The sequence below is a fragment of the Marmota monax genome, unplaced genomic scaffold, assembly GCF_021218885.2.
Source record: "Marmota monax isolate L192 unplaced genomic scaffold, Marmota_monax_Labrador192_F-V1.1 WCK01_AAM20220418_F8-fsc00080, whole genome shotgun sequence".
Lineage (NCBI taxonomy): Eukaryota > Metazoa > Chordata > Mammalia > Rodentia > Sciuridae > Marmota > Marmota monax.
The window spans coordinates 2,660,182-2,685,129 of NW_026694750.1; the positions used below are offsets into that span (position 1 = coordinate 2,660,182).

A 24,948-nucleotide genomic window follows, 5' to 3' on the forward strand; every position below is an offset into this window, starting at 1 on the left:
ACCCAGGAGATAAGTCTCTGCTCCCAGAATTAATGAAAAAAACAAAACAAAACAAAACAAAAACCTTGGACCCTTCTGGAAAGTTCTGACAAACGATTTTGGAGAGAAAATTCCACACGGTCCACAGCTCTAGCCTCTGACCTCAAAAGACCAAAAATGCACCTGCCACAAACACCTACAGAAGGACCCAGATTACTCACCGAACTTTCAGAAAGGGCTCGAATCGGTTGAGCCATGCCCATGGGAAACCAGCGTGAAATTCATACAGAGACTGATATTGAAATAAGACGCCACGGTGGCAACCTAGTTAGAGCCGGGGGGACACAGGCTGTGGCTCCTGCAGGCGAGAAGCCCATTCCTGAGGCCTCCCACCCTGCAGGAAGTTCACCTAGACAGCCGCAGGTGTGCCTCGAGGCTCAGGGAAGAGTCTAGACTGAGGACCACCTACCCCACCTGGCCAGGAGGCGGGTAGGTGTCTGTCACAGATTGGGCCTTCCTGGTCCACACGGGACCTGGACACCCCAAAGAGCAGAAGCAGGAAAGCTGGGAGCAGGTAGCTGACCTCCAGGAGCTGCTGGGGGTGGCTCCCTGGGGAAGCAGGTGCCCAGGAGACTTGGCCTCACTCCTGCCTGGCCTCCTGCCTGGCCTCCTGCAGGCCTTACTCTCAGAGCTGCCTGGCCAGAGAGGAGGAGGCCTGGGCAGGTGCCAGGTCAGCCACAGCCCCACATGAAGGCAGCCCCTGGCAAACAAGGTGCCTGACCAGTCCCAAGCTTTGGGCAGCTAAGCCTCTCACCATGATGAAGGTCACTTTTGGAAGTGGACTCTTGGATTACCCCACTCCAGGGAGAAGGAGCAGGAGAGAGAGGAGGAGGACACGGGGAGGACCAAAGCCCTTGGGAGCAACTAGCCCACACCTGGCTCTGAGGTGCACCTCACCCTCTGCACGCCCAGGCGGATACCCTCAAACCACCTGGGGGGCGCTAGAGGGAAGAAGCTTGGCATTCATGATTTCAGCACAGAGTTCGTAGCTAAAGCTCCTGACACAGGGTCAGGCATACAGCTGGAGCATAATGCATGCAGCTCCCTGCCCCCCTCCTCCCCCTTCATACCAGGGGTCACCTGAAAGCGTAGAACTTGAAAGCCAAGTGCCAGAGCACACTCAGCCGGGAAACACCAAGGCCCGCGTGGTCCTGTGATCTCAGGGGCAGCGGGAGTCACTCAGCCCCTCCGACGGCAGCTGGGAGGCAGTGGGCACAGTGGGCACGGGCAGGCGTCCCTCCACAGGGAAAAAGCCCCTGAAGCCACACACGCTCGAAACTCAAGATTCCATCAGGCTGACCCCTTAGGTTAGCGCAGGGGCAGGGGTCCCCTAACGCAGCCATGGTGGGAAGGGGCGCGGGCTGCTCCCCGGAGATCACACTTCCGGGAGCCGTTCTCAAAGTGAGGTCCTCAGACAGCAGCCGCCTCGCCTGGGAAGCAGCCAGAGAGGCAGACTCCCAGCCCCACCAGACCTCTGAACCAGAACCTGGGGCAGGGTGGGGCCGTCTGCAATCCGACAAGCCCTCCGGGGACTGGGAGACGGCTTCCATTGAGAATCACTGGTTTAAAGGAATCAGATCTCAGCATTTGGGGATGGCAAATCCATACTAAACGAGAACTACCAGGCTTGGACGTAATCCACGTTTTTTCTTTAAACTCCTTTTTTTATCTGGATATGAACTATTTCAGTGTCCTGCATGCTCATAAGAAATCTCAGTTCCCAAATGTACAAAGTGTCAATGAAAGTGCTCCCTCCCCCGCTCCCGCTGCCTACAGGGGAGACCAAGACAGGTGCAGGTGTCTCCCAGACCCTTCTGGCATGAATCCAAGTGCAGACCCAGGACAGCTGTCCCTTCATGGGCAGGGGCACAGCATGCCCAGCTCTTCTGTGTCATAATATATTGGTCACTTTTAAGCATGGTTAGTGGTTGCCTAGAAGTCCACCGTGGCTATTGGGCTCTTGGTAGTGTGCCTTCACAGAGGGACACCTGAGCTGTTAGACTCCAGGTGCAGGGAGTTAAGGATTTCCTGGTAACAGGAGGGCCTCGGAACTGTGTCTTTTATACAGCTCACAGCCACCCTCAAAATCTCAGACCTCAGGACTTCCACCCGCTGCCCACTTTAGTAGAATAAAATCAAACGTGCAGGGGACCTCCCTCCAAGCCTCCTGATCTTTGCAACTGAACGTGGCAGCCCCAAGGTTTTGGCAGCGCTAGTTGGACTGAAGTTGGTCAACTGGACCTGGACTGGACCACTGCCAATGACCTTGGAAAGGGTCCTAAAAGGAATCGGGCAGCCCGTTGGCTGGTGCTACCTGATCGCCACCCCCGGGATGGGGTTTCACGGAACTGAACCAGATGCCAAGGGAGAGGTCGATTCTGGGGCCTCACAGGCAGCTGGTAGAAGAAAGCACTTTAACTTACTCCTCAGCCACGACAGCATTCAGAACTTCTCCTGCTGTGTTCCTGGTCTTCCTCCTCCAACCCCATCAGCTTGGAAAGTCCTGAACACTCTAGGGGGGAGAGCCCCAGCAAGTCCAAAGGCAGCAAATAAGTTAATCCTAAACTTCCAGGCAAGATAAAGGGTGTTGGGGCACCAGCTTGTCATTTGCAGGATAAAGAAAGGAGAGAGCAGCTCATCAACAGAGTGTCACTCAGCTGTCAAAAATGCTAAAGAGACCGGGGTGGTGGTGGTGCATGACTGCCATCCCGGCAGCTCCAGAGGCCGAGGCAGGAGGATCCCAAATTCAAAGCCAGCCTCAGCAATTTAGTGAGGCTCTAAACAACTCAGCCAGACCCTGTCTTTAAATAAAAAATAAAAAGGGCTTAGGATGTGGCTCAGTGGTTAATTAAGCATCCCTGGGTTCAATCCCTGGTACCAAAAAAAAAAGATAGAAAGAAAAGAATCCTAAGGAGAAGGCTCACAGTAGAATAGGCCAGGGCAGAGGTTTGCTATGTCAGGTGACACAAAGGCACAACCTTACCTGTGCCAAGATTAAAGCCTAGAAAAAACACGCATCATGTGCAGGCAAAGAGGTAGAAAGGAACCCAGAAAAGAGCAAGTGCCCGCTTGTTTACAAACCCGAGTTTATGAGCTTCCCTTCCTTTTAAAATTTCTTCACTGTCATTTTTTATTGTTGCAAAAAAATAAATGGATGGACCCAAGTGTCCCTCAACGGATGAACGGGTCAGCGAGTTGTGGTCTACACACCGAGTGGGGTATCATGCAGCCACCAAGAGGGGAATAATCTGCCGGCACAGCAGGCAATGCGGGCCTTGCGAACGTTGGAGGTGAGAGGACCAGTCGTGGAAGGTCAGTACCCACGATTCCATTTCTGTGAAACAGGCAAATCCACAGAGACCGAACACAGGGCCAGGGGAGGGAGAGGAGCGACCGCCAAAGGACCGGGCCTCTTCTGGGGTGATGGAGTGTTTAGGACGGGACGGGTGGCGTTGCACAGAACTGGAGGCATGAAACGCCATTCCACAGGAATTTCACCTCAATAAATAAGAAAACATAAGTGGGTGAAAAATGTCCACCCTCCAAAACTCACGCGGACGGGAGGGTGTGGCCCGGGGTGCGGAGCTGAGAGAAGCACGGAGCTGGCTTCCAGAGACCTGGCCAGCCGCACGAGCTTGTTGGCCAGGGCTGCACCCAGGGACGGGGCTAACGATGTTCAGATGTGGAGAGCACAGAGCCTTCTAGAGTTGCTGCAATCCAGACCCCTCCTTCCACCTTCTCTCCAAAAGGAAGAGCCCAGAGCTCGGGTCTGGAGACTCTGGCGGCCTGGAGCCGGCACCTGTAGATCAGGTTTCTCCAGAGGAATCTGGTCGTGTGACTCAACCTGGGCTCAGAACGTGGTCTCTGGAGGGGGGGCAACGCATGCCAAGCCCCGAGTCTGGGGATGAGGATGGACACAAGGCCATGGGGAGGGGGCCCCCGGGGAGGAGGCCGGCTGGACCTCCTATGGAGCCTGCCAACACCTGGAGGCCACTGGCTTTGGCAAAGGCCCTGCTGTTTGGTATCAGGAAATAGTTCCAGCCACTGAGATCCCACTCACTGCCCCTGCCCATGTGTCAGGGCCTGGCTGCCAGCTCCGAGGCCACACCGTGGAGCTCCTGCCCACAGCTAGAGGCCCCAGGCTGACGCATAGGTGGCCTGGACTTGTTGCCACATGAAAGGCTGCCCAGCGGATGAGCCGAGACATTCCCAAGAGGATTATCACTCGTGGCCCTGGCGCAACCTGAGCGCCTCATGTCAGGTGCCACCGTTTCCCACACACCCCTCCAGGGCTGGCTCATGGGAACCTTGGAAAGCTGGCCTGGGGACCTGGCTCCGGGCCTGTGCTCCAAGCCCCCTCCTGGGCCACCACACCAGAAGGCCAGCGTGGGCTCCTGGAGACCCACATGCTCCCTAGTCCCAGAGCCCCTCCACAGGTGGGCCGTGCAGACATGCAGGCCGCAGAGGGTCCGCTCAGGAGAGGTGGACGGCGCTTCCCCACGTGACGGGAAGGCCAAAGCAGACCAGGCAGCCCACCCCAGAGACGACCGGCCACCACGTAGCTGATGAACACAGAAAATACCCACGTCCCAAAGTGGGGGCCTGGGGCGGCAGGCACACCCAAAGCATTTATTAGCTACCTACTATATACACAGACCTGGTAGAAATCTTGGGGGGTGGCAGATGACACAATCAAGTGAGCAATGGACGCAGCTTCAGGGAAGGGACTTCCCTCTGTGGGCTCAGAGGGTCGCCCCAGTTCCCAGAATATGGCAGGTGCCCAGAGGCAAGGGCTGAACGAATGAACAGCAAGTAAACAGGCGTCAAAGAGAAATAAATCCACGTGGGGAGGACAGGGCAAGTGTCAGGGGAGGGTGGGACGCTCGCGGACACCAGCAGAGACCCAGATGACGGAAGAGAGAGGGATGGGCCAGGCAACGGAGGACTGGACCTCATATAGGAGGGACCTAGGAGTGTACAGCAATGCTGCAGCAAGCAAGCCACGTGCTGCCAGCCATAGAGCACACGCCTGGGACTGGGCACAGCACCTGGGACTGTGCATAGCACCTGGGACTGTGCACAGCACTTAGGACTCAACAATGGTAATAAACAACCGTTACCTACTGGTGTACCTAGTGCACTGTTTATCGTTGCCACAGAGTGTGCTTCTTTTGCTAATAAAGCAAAGTTTTCTGTAAAGGGTTGTGCCAGGTTCTGCCAGAGACAACTCGCACTTCTGGTGTTCACGAGGTCTCAGAGAGGTCATGTGGCCTACCTGCCCTGCGTCATCTAGGTCTGGATCAGTGCACTCTCTGATGTTCCCATCATGACTAAACTGCCTAATGATGCATTTCTCAAAATGTGTCCTGTTGCTAAGAGCTGAATTTCCCCAGCAGAGTAGAGGGGGCAGGATATGCAAAGGCCCTGAGGCAAAATTATGCTTGGCACAATGGGAGAATACCAGCAAAGCCATGTGGCTGGAGCAAAGGGAGGGGGGCTGTGGAGGGGACAGGGTAAGAGACGGGCAGAAGGTAGGGGCCTGGTGAGCAACAATATGGACTTTGGATTTTATATTCAGTGTGTTGAGAAAGCAGGCATTTTTTAGCATCCATGGCCAGAGGCCACAGGCTGACTTTGTTGTAAGAGGATCCCTCTGTGTTGAGGATGGGCTTTTGGCAGCCAGGGTGGAGGCAGGGAGACCAGCAAGGAGGCAACGCAAGGATGAAGCTTGGACCCGGGCTGGCAGACAAAGCGGGATACAGGACGTAACCCAATCTAGCGCTCACCCTCTCGCTGACGTCACAACCCGCCCACGCAGAGTGCTGCTTAATCAAGGCGCTGGTGAGTGGGGCCTAGTAAAGGGGCCAGCAGGACGGTGGCTCAGGGAGATGGCAGCCCCATCCAGGAGGCTGGGGACTCAGCTCTTGTCAGGGCTACCCTGTGGGTACGGCGGAGACGTTGGGTTGCAAAACTCGAGGCACCTGTCATGACAGCCACTTGTTGGTACCCCTGAGACCTCATTCTGCACTGCCACCTTGAGCGGGGACATACATCTTCAGCACACCTGATTCTTCTACTCCTTGCTGCATGAGAACAAAGTGCCTCAGGTTTGTATGTCAGTCTCTTGTGAGTTTGGTCAATACCTCGAAGTTGCATCAACATTCCACACACCACGGGGGGGGGAAAAGCCTCCAGTCTCTCAATCTGCAAAATGTGGGTGGGTCATAATGTCCCCAGGGATCTAGATCACCTCCTTGGGATCCTTATCTAAGAATTCTTGAACCTGAAACAGGGTGAATTCAGGGAGACTCACTTAACAGGGTCTGCAGTCCGGAGTGGGGCGAGTTTCCTGGCTGAGCCTCAGGGCCCCCTCCCCTGAGATGTGGGTGGGTTGTGGATCGGTCTCACTGGTCTGCTTTAAGGGTGCGATGAAGATCCGTGGCGACCTCAGCCAGCAACACTGATGGTGCATGATTTAGTGGTGTGAAGAGAGGGAAAGCGGGGGTGGGGGGTTTCCTGAGATGGGGTTTCTGGGTGTCCCCCAGGGGGGAAGGCAGCTGGACCCCCTCCCTGCCCCAGACTCAGCCATCACTGCAAAGGACAGCTACCCCAAGGCGCTGTGACTTAGCGCTAGGCCCCCTCTTGCCATCTGCTGAGGGCGGGTCTGCAGCCGGCATGGTTTCCACCTCTGCCGGACTCTCCCACGGAACCTCCCCTGGTAACCACGTTCGCCAGGAAAGGGGGTGGCCCTGGGGACAGTGGGTCCGCAGCCTCCTGGGCAGGGACAGGGACGTGTTCCCCACTTGTCTGCTCTCTGAGGCCGGGTGGCCAGGGCCTGGGCATCAGAAGGGTTCCCCGGGAGAGCAGCCTGGATCGAGAGAGTCTGTTCCATTTCTCCGTCTTGAGAATCAGAAGGAAAACAGGGGAAGTGGAAAAAAGGGAAACTGGCCCAATGTCCATGTAATGGACTCACTGAGCGTGGCCATGGGCTGGGGGAAGGAGGAGCGGGGCCGGGGGAGCTGTCAGCCCAGCTTTGGAAACAGAAGCACACACCCCGGTGCCCCCCCAGGTACACAGAGAACAACCACTGGGCCTTCCTGTGCCCCCCACATGGCAGAGCTGCTCTGTGACATTAGACTGGTGCCTTCAGGTAGGCGCTCCCTCTGCCAGGGAGACCTTCCATAAAACAAGAGAGGTAGCACGTCACCTTCACAGACACGGCCTGCCCTGGGGACCGAGGACCTGCCACATCACAGCACAGAGGCTCAGGCCACAGGTCCAGGCGCAGGGACCCTTCCCCAGCCCCACGAGCTGCAGCCTCCCCCGGGCTGCAGTGTCCACAGCGGGAGGAGGACCAGGCGCTGTCCCGGGTTTCCGTTCCCATATCAAAAGCACCTCTGTTCCGCTGAGGCAGCAGGACCCGCCGGTAAAGCCAGCGGCCAGGACCACGTTCTCCTAACATGGTGCCGGCCTCACCTGGCGCGCGGGTGAATCACTGAGGTCCAAGGGGATCGCGGCTGGGCTGGTGGCAGGAAGCTGTCCAAAGTCCCCACACCCGCCTCTCCTGATTGACGCCCCCTCTCCAGGCCCCCAAACTGAAAACCAGATGGGACGGAGATGCCGCATGGGCAGCGGTCCCTGCGTGTCCCTCTCCTTCACAGTCCTCTAGGGCAAGGGACCAGTCACCCAGCGCCCCTGGGACAGCCCGCAGGAGCTGGTCAGAAGGGCAGAGCTTCAGGCCCCACCCCACTGCTGGACAGATCCCAGGTGACCTGCAGGTCCAGGAGACCCCGGGCTCTCAGTGTGGGTCATCTGCAAGCAGGAGGCTCAGAGGACACCCGTGCCAAGAAGATGGCAGATGAAGGGCTCGGCTCCCTGCAGCAGGCTGGTCCCGAAACCCCACAAACTTGCACAAGCCAAGCCAAGAGGCTGACCTGTGTGGCGAAAGTGGCAGGCAGGGTCCCCTGTCGGGATCAGGGCCCCGTCCTTCTATTAGACCCACTGGGGGGGAGGGGGGGCACAGGAACCAGCCGTGGCCTCCCTGGTGCAGTCCTTCAAGAAGCCCGGGCTCACTGGGCTCTGGGGAGAGGGTCACGGTCACACGGTCCTGAGTGCACCCCCTTCCCAACGCTCACGGCTCATCACGGCACCCCCTCTGCCAGCCCTTCAAGCTCTGACAAGCCCTCTTGGACACCAGCTAGCCAGGTCAGCCTTGCGGGCCCTAAGAGCCACACCGGCCCTGTCCTTTGCACTTCAAGCGACCCCACCCAGGTGGATCTGTCCGGATCTGCCGGGGGCTCCCTCCTCCACGGAGCCTTCCCTGCTTGGCCCCCCAAGGGCCTGCCTCTGCGCATGTCTCCTTCTCCCACCCCTGCCCCCGATTTCCTCCGGGCCCCAGGTCCTGCCAAAACCTAGGCTGGTGGTCACTCACAGACCCAAGTCCTGGCTGAAGTCCACAAGCCCGCCGAGACCCGCCCACACGCGGCTGGCCAGCGAGTGGCCTCACGCTCTCCCCAGTACCTACCAGAGGATCTGAAGTTCTGGAATGTTCCAGGCAAGTGCTGGGGAACAAGCCAGGAGGAGTCTGTGGGTCCCCACCACGGGGGCGGGGGATTAAGGAGTGAAGGCGGCAGCCGGTGCCCAGGACCAGGTGTCCTCCCCACCGAGGCCGCCCGCAGGGTCCCTGGGCCTGCCGAGCTGGGCTGGACCAGCCCTGGCCCGAGCGAGCTGCGCCGTCACCAAGGGGAAGCGGCCCTTGGTTACCACTGGCCTAACACAGGCAAAACAAACACTGGAGCCGCGGCCTGCTCCTCACTGCTGGGAACAATTACAGGGAGAAGCCCTCTGCGTGGGGGCTGCAGGCCCCACGGAAGGCCAGTCTGCAACTCGTTCCCGTCCTGCACTGCTGCTGTACCCCCAAACCCAGGGACCCCCCACCCCATTCAGGAAAGCAAGGGAAGCAAGTCTGGATCCCCAGAGACTGGGCCGGGGCAGACTCCCAGCCCCAGCCCAGCTTCCCCAACTACCCACCATCCCACCTGGAGGTGCAGAGGGGACACCCCCAGGAGACCTCTAAGGGGGTCACTGAAGGCCCAGCCCAGGGCGCTCAGGGACTCAGGGAGGGCACTACTCCCACAGCCCCTTTGCAGCCTCCCTGTCAGCAATGACCAACAACTGCCTGTCCCCAAGCAACTTGTCCTCAGCCAACAGGACTCACCAGCAAGGGGAATGCCCTCACTGTGGGCTGCAGCTGGGGCCGGCAGGACAGCGGCCAGGACCACACCACGCCGTGCCCCTCAAGAGCTCACGGGGGCTCAGGCACAGCTGGCACAGCCTGGGCACTGGTCCCCGGTCACCTTCTGTCCCAGCACACCTGGGACCCTCAGAGAGTCAGGCCCCTCCTCCTCTAGGTCAGGGCTTCTCCCACTCAGGGGACCCCATGACCAAGTCTTAAGGTCTCCATAAGCAGAGGGTAGGGAAAGAGCTGTGTCTCCAGGTGTGCCCCAGGCTATGGAGTGGGGACCGAGTGGCACATACAGGGGAGGCGTCTGCCCCCTCCCCACCTGGGCCCTCAATGTCTTCCAGGCACCCCTATGGGCACGGGGGTCCCTTGCCCCTCATCCTCGCTGCAGCCATGCTGGTCCAGGCTTCAAGGACCTGCTCAGGTGAGAGGGCAGGAGGGAGGCAGAATGAAGTCAGCTCAAGGCCCTTGGTGGCAGAGGAGAGGCCCGGTCAGGAGGGCGAGGCTGAGGTTCTGAGCACCCCAGAGCGGCTGTAGGCTAGGGATCTGGAGAGGAGGGAGCCAGTCGAGGGCTGGAGTCTGAGGCCAGCTGGGGCCAGTTGGGGTGTGTCTCCCCCCCCAGGAAGGATTCCTGTCCCAAACCAGGGAGGCCTTAGAGTTAAGGCAGGCAGGCTGGTAGCTGGCAGGGGAGATGCCTGCTCAGATCATACTCTGTGGGCACAGGGGTGTGCACGGGACCCTTCCTCCACTTTTAAAAACAAATCAGCTTCTTTGGAAGTAGAGGCCTGACCTCTCTGCAGTGTCAGGAGTCCATTCCTCAGGCCTCTGGCCTCAGCCCTGTCCTGGCCTCAGAGGGGCTCGAGGGCCCACCCCACCCAGCGCCCTGCCCGCCACGGGGAGGGGAAGGCTGAGCGGCTGGAGTTAACAGTGGGGTAGAGTCCTGACATGCTGGGACTCCAAAGAGCACGTTTCTAAGACAACGAGACAGAAACTACCAAAGCTCCCTGCCCCTTATATTTGCACCCCGCCCTCGAGTCGATGGAGAAGTTTCCAGAAGACCAGGACCATTGAGGGTAATAGTATGAGAGAGCTTGAAACATGGTCTGGAGCCAGACCCAGCCGGGGAGTTGAGACTGGGCACTGGGGGGACCGGTAGGGACCAGATGGGGAGGTGACACTGGAAGGTTTCCTGCACTGGGTCATCCACCTGCTAGGCTTCCAGATGGAACCAGAAAGAACTATAAATAGCAAGCAATGTCCTCCTGTTCCCAAGGAGCAAGCACAGTGTCACCACCTGACAAACCACAAGGCCACCAGCAGTGGTTCCACACACAGCAATGGATGCCCTCTTGATGTCCCAAACTGGGAGACCTGCCAGAGGCTGCCATGAGGGTCACATGGGAGGGGTCCCCAAACACGTCTCCTGAATGCTATCAGGACACCCAGGCTGACGGCCCGTACCCCTCCTCCTTCCTGCCCACCCTCCCTCCTTCCTTTCTTTCTCTTTCCCTTTAGGGGAGGCAGGAGAAGAACCAGGAAGAATTAGGAAATATCTCTTTTTTTTTTTTTTTTTGGTACTGGGGATTAAACTCAGGGGCACTCAACCACTGAGCCACATCCCCAGCCCTATTTTTTTTTTTTTAATTTAGAGACAGGGACTCACTGAGTTGTTTAGCACCTCACTTTTGCGGAGGCTGGCTTTGAACTTGTAATCCTCCTGCCTTCAGCCTCCCAAGCCGCTGGGATTACAGGTGTGAGCCACCGCACCCAGCTAGAAAAATATCTTTTAGGTACACAGAAAATTAAAAGTGGGTTAACAACCCAAGAAGTGACATTTTGGAGCAACAGCATGGGAAAGCCCTGCTCATTTTTCACCTGCAAAGATAAATGCCAACTCAGGGAGACTGCAGAGAGAATCCCAGAAGATAATGAGTACGTACAGTTCCCAGCTCTAGGTCCTGCTGGGATGCACATGCCTGTCCAGCCGCACCTGTGGGACCCTCCTGAGTATTAATACGTGACGCGTATTGACGCATTAGGGGTAATTGTCATTATTGCTGTTCACGTGACATTCTGGTGGTCAAATCTTAACACAAAATACCATCTTCCAGCTGCTGACCAAGGGACCCAAGAACTTCACTGCTGCCCTGCAGCACAAAGATGCTTTAACGAACAAAATGCTTGGTTCTGTCAAATGGTACAGCTGCTGTGGGAGACAGGATGGTGGTTTCTCAAAACTCTCAGAAGGAGAGAAGGACCACTGATTGACCCAGTAACTCCACTTTGGGGTAGACATCCAAGAGAATGGAAAGCAGGATCCCCGACAGACACTCGGCATCCACGTCCACGGCATCATTACTCACAAAAGCCAGAGGGAGGAAGCCACCCAGGAGTCCACAAATGAATGGACGGATAAACAAAGCGTGGCGTCCACATGCGATGGGATACAAGGCAGACTTAAAAGGAGATTCTGACACTTGCTCCTGTAACCCCGAGCAGGTTTTGTGAAGGGAAATAAGTCATCATAGAAGACAGAACCTGTGTGATCCCACTTACGTGAGGGCCCAAGAGCTGTCAGGTTCCTAGAACAGACACCTGGGTGGGGGCGGGGAGGAATGGGGAGTCGGCCTCTGACAGAGACAGAGTTTCTGCTGGGGAAGATGGAAAGATCTGCAGATGGTGGCGGGTGTGCATGTACTTAGTGCCAACTCTTAAAATGGTCCCAATGGTGAATTTGATGTTAGGTGTTTTTGCCACAATAATAATAATAATTAATCTTCATTTTACATGAACGTGAAAGAAATAAAAACAGGAGGTACATAGAAATTCAGTAGGAGGGCTTTATGCAGATGCTTCTGGGAGAAACTGCTGAGCTATGTGGCCTCATCATGCCTGGCCTTGCCCTGCTGCCTCTCCAGGCTGACCAGCCTCGGAGCTGTCCATGCATCGAGCTATTTTTCCAGGAGCCACCAGGAGGACAGAATCAGCCTGGTGCAGACAGGATGTCAGCACTTGTTTGGCTGAGCTTCCGTGGGCTACTCTGCAACCTTCTTCCCTTTCAGCTGGAATAAGAGAGGCCGTCGCTGTGCCCAGGCTGTGCCTGGGTCACGTCTGCACCATGCGAGGCCAGTCAAGGCAGGGCGAGTTCACACTGCCGGCACTTCACCAAACTGACCAGGAGACTGAACTGGCTGGAAATGGAAGTGGACTTGAGAGAGCAGATACTTGCAGAAGGCCAAGCCTCAGATGACTAAGAAGCTGAGACAGGCCACTGTCCTGGAAGTGAGTCAGGTCTCCCCTGGCCCCTCTGGGCTCCTCAGTAGGGTTTCACTGAGAAAGGTGATTTCTGCATTTGTGGCTCTTTCTCCTGTGGACCAGGAACCGGTGAGGTCAGCTCTGGGACACCTGCGGATTGATGGTGTCCACAGGACGGAGGCTCAGCCAGCACTTGCTGGTGTCGAGCACTAAAATCAAGTGTGAGGACGGGGATCACCAGGACCACCCCATTCCCCAATGCCCTCTCCTGCTGCCACCTGCCCCTCTTGAAGGCTGGGTCCCCACCCAGCAAGCTGAGTCAGGCCCAGCCTCAAGGGCAAGTGCTCTTCCAAGGTCATGAACTCCTAATCGATAAATTGAACTGACCTAAGAAGCATCCTCTGTACTTCTCAACCGCATCTGAAAATACTGCCCACGTCCTTGGCACAAAGCGCCCTTCAGTCTCTGTGATTGGACGCTCCTCCCTCTCTGCGGCTCTGCCAGCCTCCTCTGCCCATTCCTGTGCTGCCCGTCACGCACAGCCCTTCTGAGCCTTCCAGAGGCTCTCTGCCCTCATGGCTCCAGGGAGCTCCTCTTCTCTCGTTTGCTGTGTCCCCCAAACAGCACCTCTCTCGTGGTGACCCAAATAGGCCCTCTCGGCCCCTACATGACTGCCAGCCTATATCCTCTACCTCTGGGTCACCCAGACCCAAACCCGCATCTCCCTGGGCCTCTCCTCTTTTTGGCTTCTCTCATGAGCACCGAGTGTTGGAAGTTCCTTATCCCACAATTATGCAAACTTGTCCCCGCTCCCCCCGCCCGACTCCACTTGCAAGCCAACTGCAGGAGTCTTCAAGTCAGTCCGCCTCTCTGACCCCAGCCTGGCCGCCAACCAAGCCTCCTAGAGCATTCTCCCTGAACACCTGTCAACCTGCTGGAGGACATGAACCACGGATTCAGAGAAAAAGTCAATGCCAACGGCACATAAGCTTGTATGAAACGATGCTCGGCCTCCCAAGCAGACAGAGAAACACAAATTAAAGCAATAATGAGACATTGCTTTGCATCCCCAGATTCCTGCAGTGTCAATACTGAGCTCACCCCTTCCTGCCGGGGGACGGGTGAGGCAAGCGCCCACATGGTTTGTTTTGGGAAACAACTGGCTGGTGGCCCAGCAGTTCCACTCCTGTGCGGAACCCGTGAGAAGAAAAGCACCACAGCACAGAGGCGCCCTGGAGGAGGGTGTTGGTGCCAAGGTCCTGACTTTTCCCGCCATTACAGCCATACCTCACCTGCACCATGAACCATTCGCCAGCAGTGAGCCAGACGAGCAGGACCACACCTTGAGCCAGAGACACCTCCCCAGGTGTTCCGTGGGGAAAGCGGGGTAGAAAATGAAAGTTGAGCCCTCTGATAGATTAATGGCACCCCCACAGATCCATACCACAGGCTCGGGAGAGAGGATGGCGATGAGCTAATCGGGGTGTCGTCCGTCAATACAGATCCAAACGCAGTCACCAAAGGACAAATCCTGCACCATTCCACTCCTATGTGTTTCTAGAGTCGCCAAATTCAGACAGACGACAGAGGCTACCAGGGGCCCAAGGGAGGGAGTTGAAAGTTGTTTAATGGGCAGAGAAGCCCTGAGGCTGGGTGAGCTGCAGGTCAGGGCACCAGGGCACACCTGGGAAAGCCACCTTCATGGGCCGGAAGCACAGCCTGGGACTCAACACCCAGGAGTCCACCAGCTCCCCAGCTCCCCGGCCAAGAGGGAGGCGGCTGAGTGGGAACCAGTTCATGCCATCACTGTCACCAGCCTTCTGTGTGCCCTGGAAGAGACACCTGCCTCTCTGGGACTTAGGTTCCCTGTCTTGGAAACTGAGGGTCAAGGGAGCTCGGCTCTTTCTTCCCCAGAGTGGGTTCCAGATTCTTAGGCACCTGAAAAACCGCTTCTGAGTTTGGGGAAATATTTGATCCCTCCCTAGAGAGCCACAGCCCAGCAGCACTGGCCCCTTTGGTGTCGGGGATGGAACCCAGGGCTTGGCACACGCCAGGCAGATGCTGTACCCTGAGCTACGTCCCCAGCCCTCAGCAGCATCTTAGAGGTTCGGAGACGTCCCACACGCAGGAACTCATGGTTCCACTTAACTCCCGCGGTCCCAAGACTGGAAGAGAAGGGGACGTCCTTTCCAAAGCACACCCTTTCACAATGTCGAGGGGACGCCTGTTATAAGGGGACTCAGACTCTGGGCTCCATTGTTTTGAGGTTCTATGGAAGCGGCCCCTGCCCCTCCCTGGCTCCCGTACATCACCCTCTGCCGTGGCCACTTCACCTGGCTCTGAGGTGCAGCGAGCCCAGAGGGCCCTGAGTGTGGTGGGGCTGGCTCTCTGCCCACCTCTGTGCAGCCCACACTGTGCCCGGCCTCCCAGAGTGCAGGTCTGACTGGACCTCGCTGTTCATGAATCCAGATTCAGAGGCGGGCACTGGGGTGAGACAGGCTGGTTCTGAGCCTCGTTGGGGCCCATCTTCCTAACCTAGACCCGGGCTGGGCAAATCACAGCCCCTGGGCCCAAGCCAGCCACCGTCGGTAACCCAGCCACCGTGTGTCTTTGTAAATAAAGCTTTATTGGCCCACAGCCAGGCTGTGTTTACGTATCGTCTGGGCCCTTTCCCACTCCAGTGGCAGAGTCGAGTGGTCTCGACAGACTCCATATGGCCCCTGAAACCTACATATTTACTCTCTGGCCTGTGCAGTTTGCTGACCCTTGACTGAGCTCTTAGGAAATGGCCAGATCTCTTCCAAACTCCTCCTGGGCTCAGGTTCCTGCGGGATGGCAAGCTACCCCTGAAGAACCCGGAGCCTGCCGTCGGCCCAGCTTCCCAGGACCCTCAGGGACCTCCCAGCGCACGCGTCACAGACCACGTCCCAATAGCAGCGGAGTTCGCCAGCCTTTTCTGGTTTTGCCCCTGACTGGAGCAGGTAGGTGTCCACTCACACGCATCAGGTTCACACGTTCACGATGACGACCGTGACGGACCACACACATCACGAAACACACACCCCAAGACCCAGCAACTAAACAGGAGGACGTGAAAAGTCAACCTCTCATCTCTTCGCACACCCCGGTGGGGCACCCTGAGAGTGGCCCCCGCAGGCCCATGGCTCGGGGAACCCTCAGCGGCACTGCACACAGGGGTCACACTCGCCCTTTCCCCAAGACACAGCAGAGCTCTCGTCTCCAAAGGGGCTGTGCTGGCACCCGGCCTGAGCATGGCCCCAGGAGGCAGGGGTCCCAGGACCCAGATGCCTCCTGGATGGGGGAGCTGGGCCAGGGCTACGGGCGGGACAAGGAGGACGCGCCCCCCCCACACACACACAGAAAAGGTGACAGCTGCTCTCCCCACAGCGAGCTTCGCCGCGCACCAGGGGGATTTTAGTGTTTTGACTCAGAGGCAATCAGACTTTCAAACTAAACCAACGCAGACTAAACTACAGGCGCGAGGAAAGCCCCTCGAGTGGCTGGGCCCAGCTCTGCCCGGCTGGGGACCAGACGATCTGTCTCCAGGGACAGCTGAGCCAGGACCCATCGCCCCCACCGTTCCCTTCTGGAAAGTGGGCACAGCCGCTGCAGTGGGACCTGGGGTGTCCCAGTTTCTCAGTGTTCTCAGACCTGCCTCCTGCCCTGGTTCCTGTGCCCACTCAGCACATGCACACTCGGCCACATGCACACAGCCACCCAGGGACACCCTGGCCAAACTGCCACCTGTGTCCACTAAGATCATACCTTCCACCCCTGCTCAAGGGTGCGCAAGGTGACTGCTCAGACACCACCCGACTCTTCTCTGGGCCCTTCAGGAGGGTCCGAGTGCTTCCGCAGGGTCAAGTGTGAGTGGCCATGGGCATCTCTGCCTCCACCACACGATGAGACTGAGGCTCAGCAAAGCAACATGACTGGCTCTCAGACTGTCCCCAACAGTCCATGGGGTGCTCTTCATGACTGGAGAAGCTGTCCACCCAACAGAGGGCAGAGCAGCACAGACCCTGCTGCGGGGGAGCATTCCTCCTGACCCCCTCCATGCCAGCAGCTGTCCCCCCACTCCTGGGGACAGAATGAAGGAGGTGCAGGAACGGGGCCAGGGATGTGACCTCATGGAGCCTGGACTCCTCTGACCAGGCCCCAGGACAGGTTCCCTCCTCTACCCCAGCCACAGATGACACTCCCGACAGCAAGAACTGGGGGTCACGCAGGACTATGTCCCTCTGGGCGGCCGGAAGGGCCTCCTCTCTACTCCTGGGGGGAGGCCAGGAGAGCCGAGGGCACCTGGTGGCATCTGCCCTCCAGGTTTTATGGAGATGGAATTCAAGTGCCAGGGAGGAGGACCACCCAACGAGCAGGCAGCGTCGCGGACAACCGGCTGCTTTTAGAAACAAGCCCTGCTCACCCGCCAGGAGCCCCGGCCAGCGGCTACAGTGGGGAGATGAGTGAGCAGGCCTCTGGAGCCGGGCAGGGCTGGGAGGACGCTGGGGACCAGCTAATGACAGGTTCACTCTGCCACCCAAATGTGAGCAGGCAGCCTCACACGAGAGGGCAGGCAGCGGGCACTGACCACGGGCCGGCTGCAGCAGGAGCGGAGGGGCTCCAGGCCAGGTTCTGTGCTCGGCCCTCTCCTGGGTCCTCACGGCCACCTCGGTCCAGCCTGGCAGCCACGTGGTGTCCTCTCACATGCTCACTGGATTGTGCCAGCTCCCTGATCAAAACCATTCAGTGACCATCTATGAAACCCTCCGGTCACCCCAGCAAGTCTGCCAGGTGCCCACTACGCACCAGGCACAGGCCACCTCAAGGAAGGGGCCAAATGCTTGTGCTTTGTGACCTGGTTCTACCTTTCTAGCTTAGTTTCCACCCCTCCCATGTCATTGCCCTCCCCCCAAAACACACTATGACCCCAGGAAAACGCCCACAGTGTCCAGCAAATGTTCTGGGGTCATACCTTCCACCCCTGTTCAAGGGTGCGTGAGGTGACTGGGCATGGGGGAGCAAATTATCCAAACTCTTGGCTCAGCACTGGCTGGTGTTGTCCTGGTGATGAACCTGCGCTTTCTCCAGCTCTCAGAGAAGGCCTTGTTCTACCACAGGACGGGGACATGACTAATCTCCTGTAGCAGAGTATGAGATGCCCCCGGGACAATACATACAGAATCAATCCAAGCCACCCCAGGACTTCTGCTTCAACGACCTTCTGAGAAAGGGACCAAAAAGAAGGAAAGCAGATGCTTAGCAATTCATAATTACTGTACCAGATAGTTTCGAACAGGGAGCTGGCAGAATCCAATCTGGATCAGACTGTGCCTGAAACCCCCTGGCTTTTGAGCAATTTACAGTTTAAACAGTCCAGATTCTTTTTTTTTTTTTTTCAAATGCCCATTTGGATTGGATTATCTAGGCTTGGGAAAGTTCTAACCAACTAACAAACCAACATTTTTAAGAGTCCTTTTTCCCCGCTGCATGCTATTTCTTCTACCTGGAGTGTCCTTGCTTCCTGATCAGGCTTTGTCCTACCGAGCCTTTGTAACTGGGCTGAGGTTCCCACTAGAAAGTCCTCTGCTCTCTCCCCAGTCTCCTCTAGATGCCCTTCCCTGTGTCCTTTCAGGACTGGTGTATCCTCTTTGTTCATTCATCTATTCCTCAAATATGTGCAAATCGCCCCCGGCCTTGGTCAGCTCTGTCCAGCCAGGGAGGCTGTGGAGCCTGCTGGTGTTTTACCTCCTTGAAGGCAGAGACCAGGTGCTCTGGCTCCTGGCCTGGACCTGGCACACAGCAGTTGCCATATAATGTCTGGATAGAGCAACCTGCTTCCCGGTGGCCCTCATCTAAGGTCACACCGTGTGCAGGTTATGGGGCAGAACTCCACACCTGTCTGGGGGCAGGGCTGCACCTAACTTCAGTCTCCCCAGAACCTGGCCACCCTCCAGGCCTCCCTGCTCCTCCAGGCCCTCAGTGATGCTCACTGGGTCACTGGCTGCTCCCCTACAACAGTAGGGACAGCAGGGACTTCGTCTTCCCCACCCCCGTGTCTTAGGACCTAGAACAGTGCCTGCCACATGGGGAGTGGTAAAGAAATGCCTGTTGAAGCCTGAGTTGCTCTCCCGCCCCACACCACCGTGCTCCCCAGAAGCCTGGTGGACCCACGTCCCCAGGGGCCTCAGGCAGCTCTACACAAGCCTCCCCTCAGTGGGCAGCCCCCAGCAGGGCACTGTGCTTCCAGATGGACAGCCACCAGCACCATCCGCTCCTGGGCACCTCCGCCTGCCAGCCCAGAGCAGTGCCCCTGCCTCCCCCCGTCTGGTTTTCTAAGAATGTGTCTGGTCTGGATCCGACCACGCTGGCCCCACGGCACAGGGAGCAGACTTGTCCCCATGCCACTGTCTGGCCCAGTGTCAGCTCTGAGATGCTCACGAGGGTCACAGTCACAGCAAGTTGTGGCTCGGAGGCCATCACACCCTTCCCAGAGTGCCTGGGCGCTAGGAGACACTGGCCAGCCGCCGCCTCCCGCCAGGAGCCACACACAAAGTTCCCTTTATGGAACACACACAGGCCGGGCACCGCAGTCTCAGCGTCAGGGAAACCCAGGTTTGGGTTTTCTCCAAGGGCACAACAGGCTTTTGTCCTGACTCCTGCCCGTCCCCACCTGGCTGGCCTCTTCAGTGGGGAGAGTCCAGGACCCCCTGCTCTGCCACGCCTTCCACGGCTGGCCACCAAGAAGCACCATCTAGGACAGCAAGGACACGCAGCCAGGCACCAGGCGCCTCCACGCTCCACTCCGAAGCTCATGGAGGACCTACTGTGCGCTGGGAAAGACCACCACAGAGCAGGGCCACACGCAGAACAACCCCGAAGCTAACAAGACACCACGCATGACACTGCAGATGGTGCGTGTCCTCCTGGGTGTTGGCATGTGCCAAGGTAGGGCTCATGTTGACGAAGACCAAGTTCGCCCCGTCACCTGCCAACCTGCTGGCTGAGAAGAGTGCGTGTGTGACTGTCCACCAGCAGTCGGTCCCAACACAAAGATATAGACCAGAAAACCTAGGAAAGGAGAGACAGCCCCGAAACCTTAAGAACTGTGACCGAGATGGGCCACCAGGCTGCTTCCCAAGGGGGCTGTGGATGCATCTGTCAGCAAGTAAGGCCCCCATTGGGGTCTGTACTCCAGTTTTGCTTCCTACAGGAAAGACCCCCTGGATTTCCCACTGCCCCCTGCGAGGAAGAGGGAACACTCTGAGCACAGCCCCTGCCACCGGGGGCAATGGTGACCGACACAGTCCTCCTTGCCCGGGAAACCCAGCAGTGGCGTCGGCATAGAAGCCTTGGGATCTGCAAAGGCCATTTCCCCAGAATCTGCCCAACTTGGCACTTGGTGCCCAAAGACACAGAACGGCCCTGGGTAAGAGAGAGACCGTCTCCTTGGAGCGAGATGGGCTGTGCTTTCCTTTTCTGCTACTTCCAAGTCTGGGTTCCGAGACGCCCCACTTAAGCCTCCCCTGCAGACAGGGTTCCAGGCCCAGGCGAGGGACGAGGTGGCCCACCACCAGCTTCTGACCTTCAGGGTCTTCCTTGGCCCAGGCTCCAGGGCAAGCCTCTCCCGAGGTCCACTGAGATCTCTGCCTCCAGGCCCTGAGTGATGGCTGGGGAAGAAATGGAAACCCCAGTGATCCTGCAGAGGGCAAAGGGGCTGGGGGCCTGAGAGGGGCCAAGTCAAGCCACCAGCACCCTCAGCAGTGGCCCAGAAGGAGCTCCTCTGTTTCATCTGACTCTTGAAGCCACCAGGGCACTTCGTGACAGCGGAAAAGGTGGGATACTCCGACACAAGGCCCGGAGGATGGATTTCCCCTCCCGCCACAGCGGGGGAGGAGGGGAGGGGGAGGCCCAGCCGGTGGGCAGCAGCCGAGGCAGCGAGGTCCACGGAGGCCAGACCTGGGAAGAGGTGGCTGCCTGGCCCATTCACTGCCAGCATCAAAGAGTGACAGCCAGACACGGTCACCACGGGGAAGGTCACATCTGGGTCAGTGCTGGCGGCACGGGAAGGGAGTGACCTATTTCCAAGGCCCATTCAGGAACCTCCCTGCGAGCCCAGACGTCTGACATGGGGAGACAAGTAAGGGAAGTGGTGTTGGGAAGAGCATCAGGAAGGGCGGTGCGCGGGGGCCAAGGCTGTCTGGTGACCTAACAGCGCTTCCTTCTGTGACGGGGGTTCCCGCCTCCTGCTGACCATCAGAGTGGCCAAAGGAAGACCCCACGTATAAACCAGGGTCCCACATAACACCTGCCACCTGTATGCTGGCTCTCCCGACCCTGCTAAACAACTGCCAATCTTCAGTCACAGGGGAACCTGCCTCCTCAGAGTCTGGCCCACAACCCCTTAGGCACGACCCTCCCGAGCCCATCTCCACCTCTTCCTGGCAGGGACACCATTGCTCAACAGGCTTTGAAGAAAAGCGTCGTGTGCGAACTCTGATCCCTCTTCGTAGATGTCCCTTCTTGATCGCCATCAAGTTGGGTTTTCAAATCCCACTTGCTAAGAGCTCAGGGCATGATACCGATGGATGCAACCAAGGCAGATCTGCTGAAAACTTGCAAAAATGAGGGGTGGGCATGAGCTTTAAACTCACGACCCTGGGTTCAAATCCCAGCTCTGACCCTCATCCAGCTAAGACCTCAGATTAAGCCCCTTCCAGGACGGGGGTGGAGACAGAGCTGGTATTTCCATCACCTTCTCCATGTGACTCCAGGCTTGCATCACCTGGGCACGGCTCTGGCCTTGTGTAAAACAGACGCCGTGGCTGCACCTCCCCAGGGTCACAGGCTGCACTGAGAGCCCAGAGCAGGGTCCTTTCTCAATGGTACCACGGGGACAGACCCTGCTGCTGCCGTCCTCCCCAGCCCAGTTCTCAACTGCATTCTCAAAATGAGTGTGAAATAAAGAACCAAACTGTGGGAACACCTCCAGGGCACCCCGGTGACCAAGAACAGGTCCGGGCGGGTTGAACCCTGGTGCCCAGAGGCTGCCCCACGCCATCCAGGATATTTGGAATTCCACCACACACACGCTTTCTTGGTAAGGAGTTCCTGCTTGGCCCTCTCTGGACCACTAACCCAGAAATCAGCTCACTGAACCCCAGGAATGCAAATGTGGAAGGCCCTCCGCCAGGACGCCGCTGCAGACTAAACCAGGGAGGTTAAGAGCTCTCTTCAGCTTAGTGCTTTTGGAGGAACTTTCCTTTTGTTTTGTTTTCTTTTTCTAAGGAGGGGGGGGGGGAGAGAAGGAGGTGGAAAGGAAATAGGTCTATTTCCAGCACCTGTAATTACGACACTGCCTCTTTCACCGAAATCCCAGGCAGAGTCACTCCCGCTGCCTTGGCCTAGAGGGCGGGAGTCAGGGGCTCAGGAATTCAGAGCTAGGCATGCCGCAGCACAGAAGCAGAAATCTTGCTTCTGTTCTGCAGCATGCATAGCTCACTCAGAGCCCAGTAAACCAGCCACCCGGACGCCTCCATCAGATTTCCCCGTGGCCCTTGCGTTTCTCTCTCCTCTCTACAGTGGACACCTGGGGCTGCTCCAGTTCAGGCCTGAGGTTGTGGATCTGGCATGTCAGGGGCTGAGAGGCTCCGTCTTCCGTACAGGACCCCTGAAACCGCACCACAGTGACACTGGAACTCACGCAGGCCAGGGGGTCCCCACCTCCTTCTCAACTCCACCTCAGAGGGGTACAGCAGTGACCCAGGGGCCCTGAGGAGGGCACAGGAGTGGCAGGTCCTGTGGGCCTGTCAGGGTCCTGCCCCTGTCCTCAGATCCCAGTCAAGGAGGAACACAGGGCGAAGCCCTGATCTGACGGGGTTCACGTGTTCCCTGACCATGGTGAGCCACGTGCGTGGCCTAGGGGACGCAGGCGCATCCACACACTGCTCCTCCTGCAGGCTCCCCACCTCTCCAGCTCCGAACTCCTCTGTAGGACTCACTGCAAGTGACCGCACACACCAAGTCAGGCACCCCGAGGGCCCCTCCTGCCCCAGTCACACTGTATTACAGTCACCCACTCGTGTGACTCTCCCAGGAGAAGGGACCCTGCCTTGTCCAGCTGTGTATCAGAGCCTGGGAGAGGCCCTGATCTGCATGAGCTGCCCAAACCATTGACTGTGCAGAACAGCAGTTCTCTGAATGATGGCCAGCAGCGGCTCACAGGCACCAGCTGTGGGGTCTGTACTCAGCTAGTCCTGCTGCCATCAGCAAGGTGGCCCCACGCCCATGTTGACAGATGTGGAAACTGAGTCTTAACGTGGCCAAGGAACTTGTCCAGGGTCCAGGGTGGAAGCCAGAATCACAATTCATGGCATTCCCCAGGCCCTGGGGCAGAGGAGGAGGGTGGCCCTGGGACAAAGAAGAGCACAGCAGGAGAGCTCCCTCCCAGGCCAGGCAGGGTGCTGCTCCCACTCCCCGTGGCCTCAGGCAGGGTGCTGCTCCCACTCCCCAGGCCTGTTCCCCAGGCAGCCTGAGGAGGCCGCAGACCAGGGAAGACAGCAAAGCGACCAGGGCTGCAGCCCTGCGTGGGAAGGGACAGGAACCTGGGGAGGACCCTCGCCACCTTGCCTCCAGCTGTCATAGGCCTCCAGGTGCCCTCACCACCTCCGCCCCCTGCCCGCCATCCACGCTGACCCCACAGCCCTGCTCTCACGGAGCCACAGGAAGCACCACGGCTCCTCAAGCCACACCATCTGTAACAATCCGGTCCCCAACCTGGAAAGGAGGAATTAGCAAGCTGCTTCCTGTCCCCACCTGGCTGTCACAGCCCACAACTACCCACCGCTTCCTCTGGCACAGGGGTCCCTTAACAAACATGTGGAGCAGCTGGAAGATCAGAGAGTAGAAGGTCCCACCCAGCAGCCGCTGATCTGCAGGGGCTAGGAAAAGAAAGCAGTTCTCTAGCCCCGTAAATCAGCTGCGAATGGCTCTTTTCCTACCTGGTGGCCTGAAAGTTTCTCCCCTCCATGTCCCCACACACACACACAAACACACACACACACTCCTCCCAAAAACCTAAACTGAAACCCCAGAGTCACGTGGATTTTAACAAACGACAAAATCACTTATTATAACTGCTGCTGGACCACCTTCACCCCTGATGGACCTCGACCCTTCTTACCTTCCCCCTTCCTCTCCAGTCCTCACCCCTCCCAGGCCCAGCATCAGCATCAGCATCTCCAAAAAGCCTTCCCAGGTTCACTGCTAAGTAAACCCCATCCTCCTAGAATCCTCCAGAACCCTCCAGAGTCAACCTGACCCCACAGAACACTCCAGAACCCTCCAGAGTAACCCTGACCCCACTGAACCCTCCAGAGTCAACCTGACCCCACTGAACCCTCCTGAACCTTCCAGAGTAACCCTGACCCCCATAGAGCTCTCCTGGCCTCCCCTCGGTTTACCAGCCTCTCCCAGGTCGTGGCACTTGGAGGTCATCTGTGACCAGCCATCCTCCCTTCCAGGGAGCACAGGAAGCGAATCCTCAAAGGCCAAGACTGAGGGTCATAAATCCTACAGCATGTTTCCACCTCGGGGTCCGGAGCTCAGCGACTGGAAGGACAGCACCAGGGAGCCCACCCACATCACCTCGTTCTCTCCGTGGGGTACTCACACCCCCACTTCCTAGGGGAAATGGCTCAGAGAGGTGAACAGCACACCCTGGTCACACAGGCAGGAAGAGCCGGCGCAGGACTACAGCCACCTCCCTCGACTCCCAGCCAGGCTTGGAACCGCTTCAGCCCCACACCCAGACTAAACACGGCCTCCTGGAACGGCCTCCCCTGGAGAAGAAGCCGCCCTGCTGCAGAAGGGCCATGTTGCCACAACTACAGCCAGAGATGTCCCCGAATAGGCGCCTGCCTCTTGGTCTGAGGCAGTGGGACACTGTGGGTGCTACCATGCCAGAATTCTCCCACACCTATAGGAGGCCCCGGCTCCCCCTCCCCTGCCCATCAGTCAAGCCATAACCTGTGTCCCCTCACCGCCCAGCAGCTGGTCGCCAGGATCAGCCCGAGACAAGGCCAAAGTCTGCTCTGCTTGGCTAGTTCCCAGGCCCAACCCATGTGCTGTCACCTGGAGGAGGCTTCGGGCTGCGTGGGAACACACATACACACACACACACACACACACACGCCCCTCCCTGTCCCTGGGACGGCTCACCTCGTCCCCAGCAGAATCTAATGTGCCTGGGCACCATTTCCTTGCCAGGTCAGGTCCCCGGGGTGCCTGTCTCACCTGGCACCTTCTTCTTCGCCCAGCTTGCTGCCCCCTGCCTGACCGGGGCAGGGCTGAGCCGGAAAGATCACTGGGCGGCTGTGGTTCCCTGGTCAGGACCG

General features: G+C 58.0%; 1 protein-coding gene across 3 annotated transcripts in view; it reads right to left on the reverse strand.

Moving 5' to 3' along the window:
• Positions 1-24,948, reverse strand: part of Spsb1 (splA/ryanodine receptor domain and SOCS box containing 1) — a 58,255-nt gene that overhangs the window by 14,146 nt on the left and 19,161 nt on the right. Inside the window, exon 1 of one of the 3 annotated variants that reach the window (XM_046424451.2) lies at positions 8,564-8,751. The exons of the other annotated variants lie outside the window; for them this stretch is intronic. The gene's annotated coding sequence lies outside the window, so the exon portion shown is untranslated. Of the gene's footprint in view, positions 1-8,563; positions 8,752-24,948 lie in introns of those variants that run through there. 3 annotated transcript variants of the gene reach the window in all.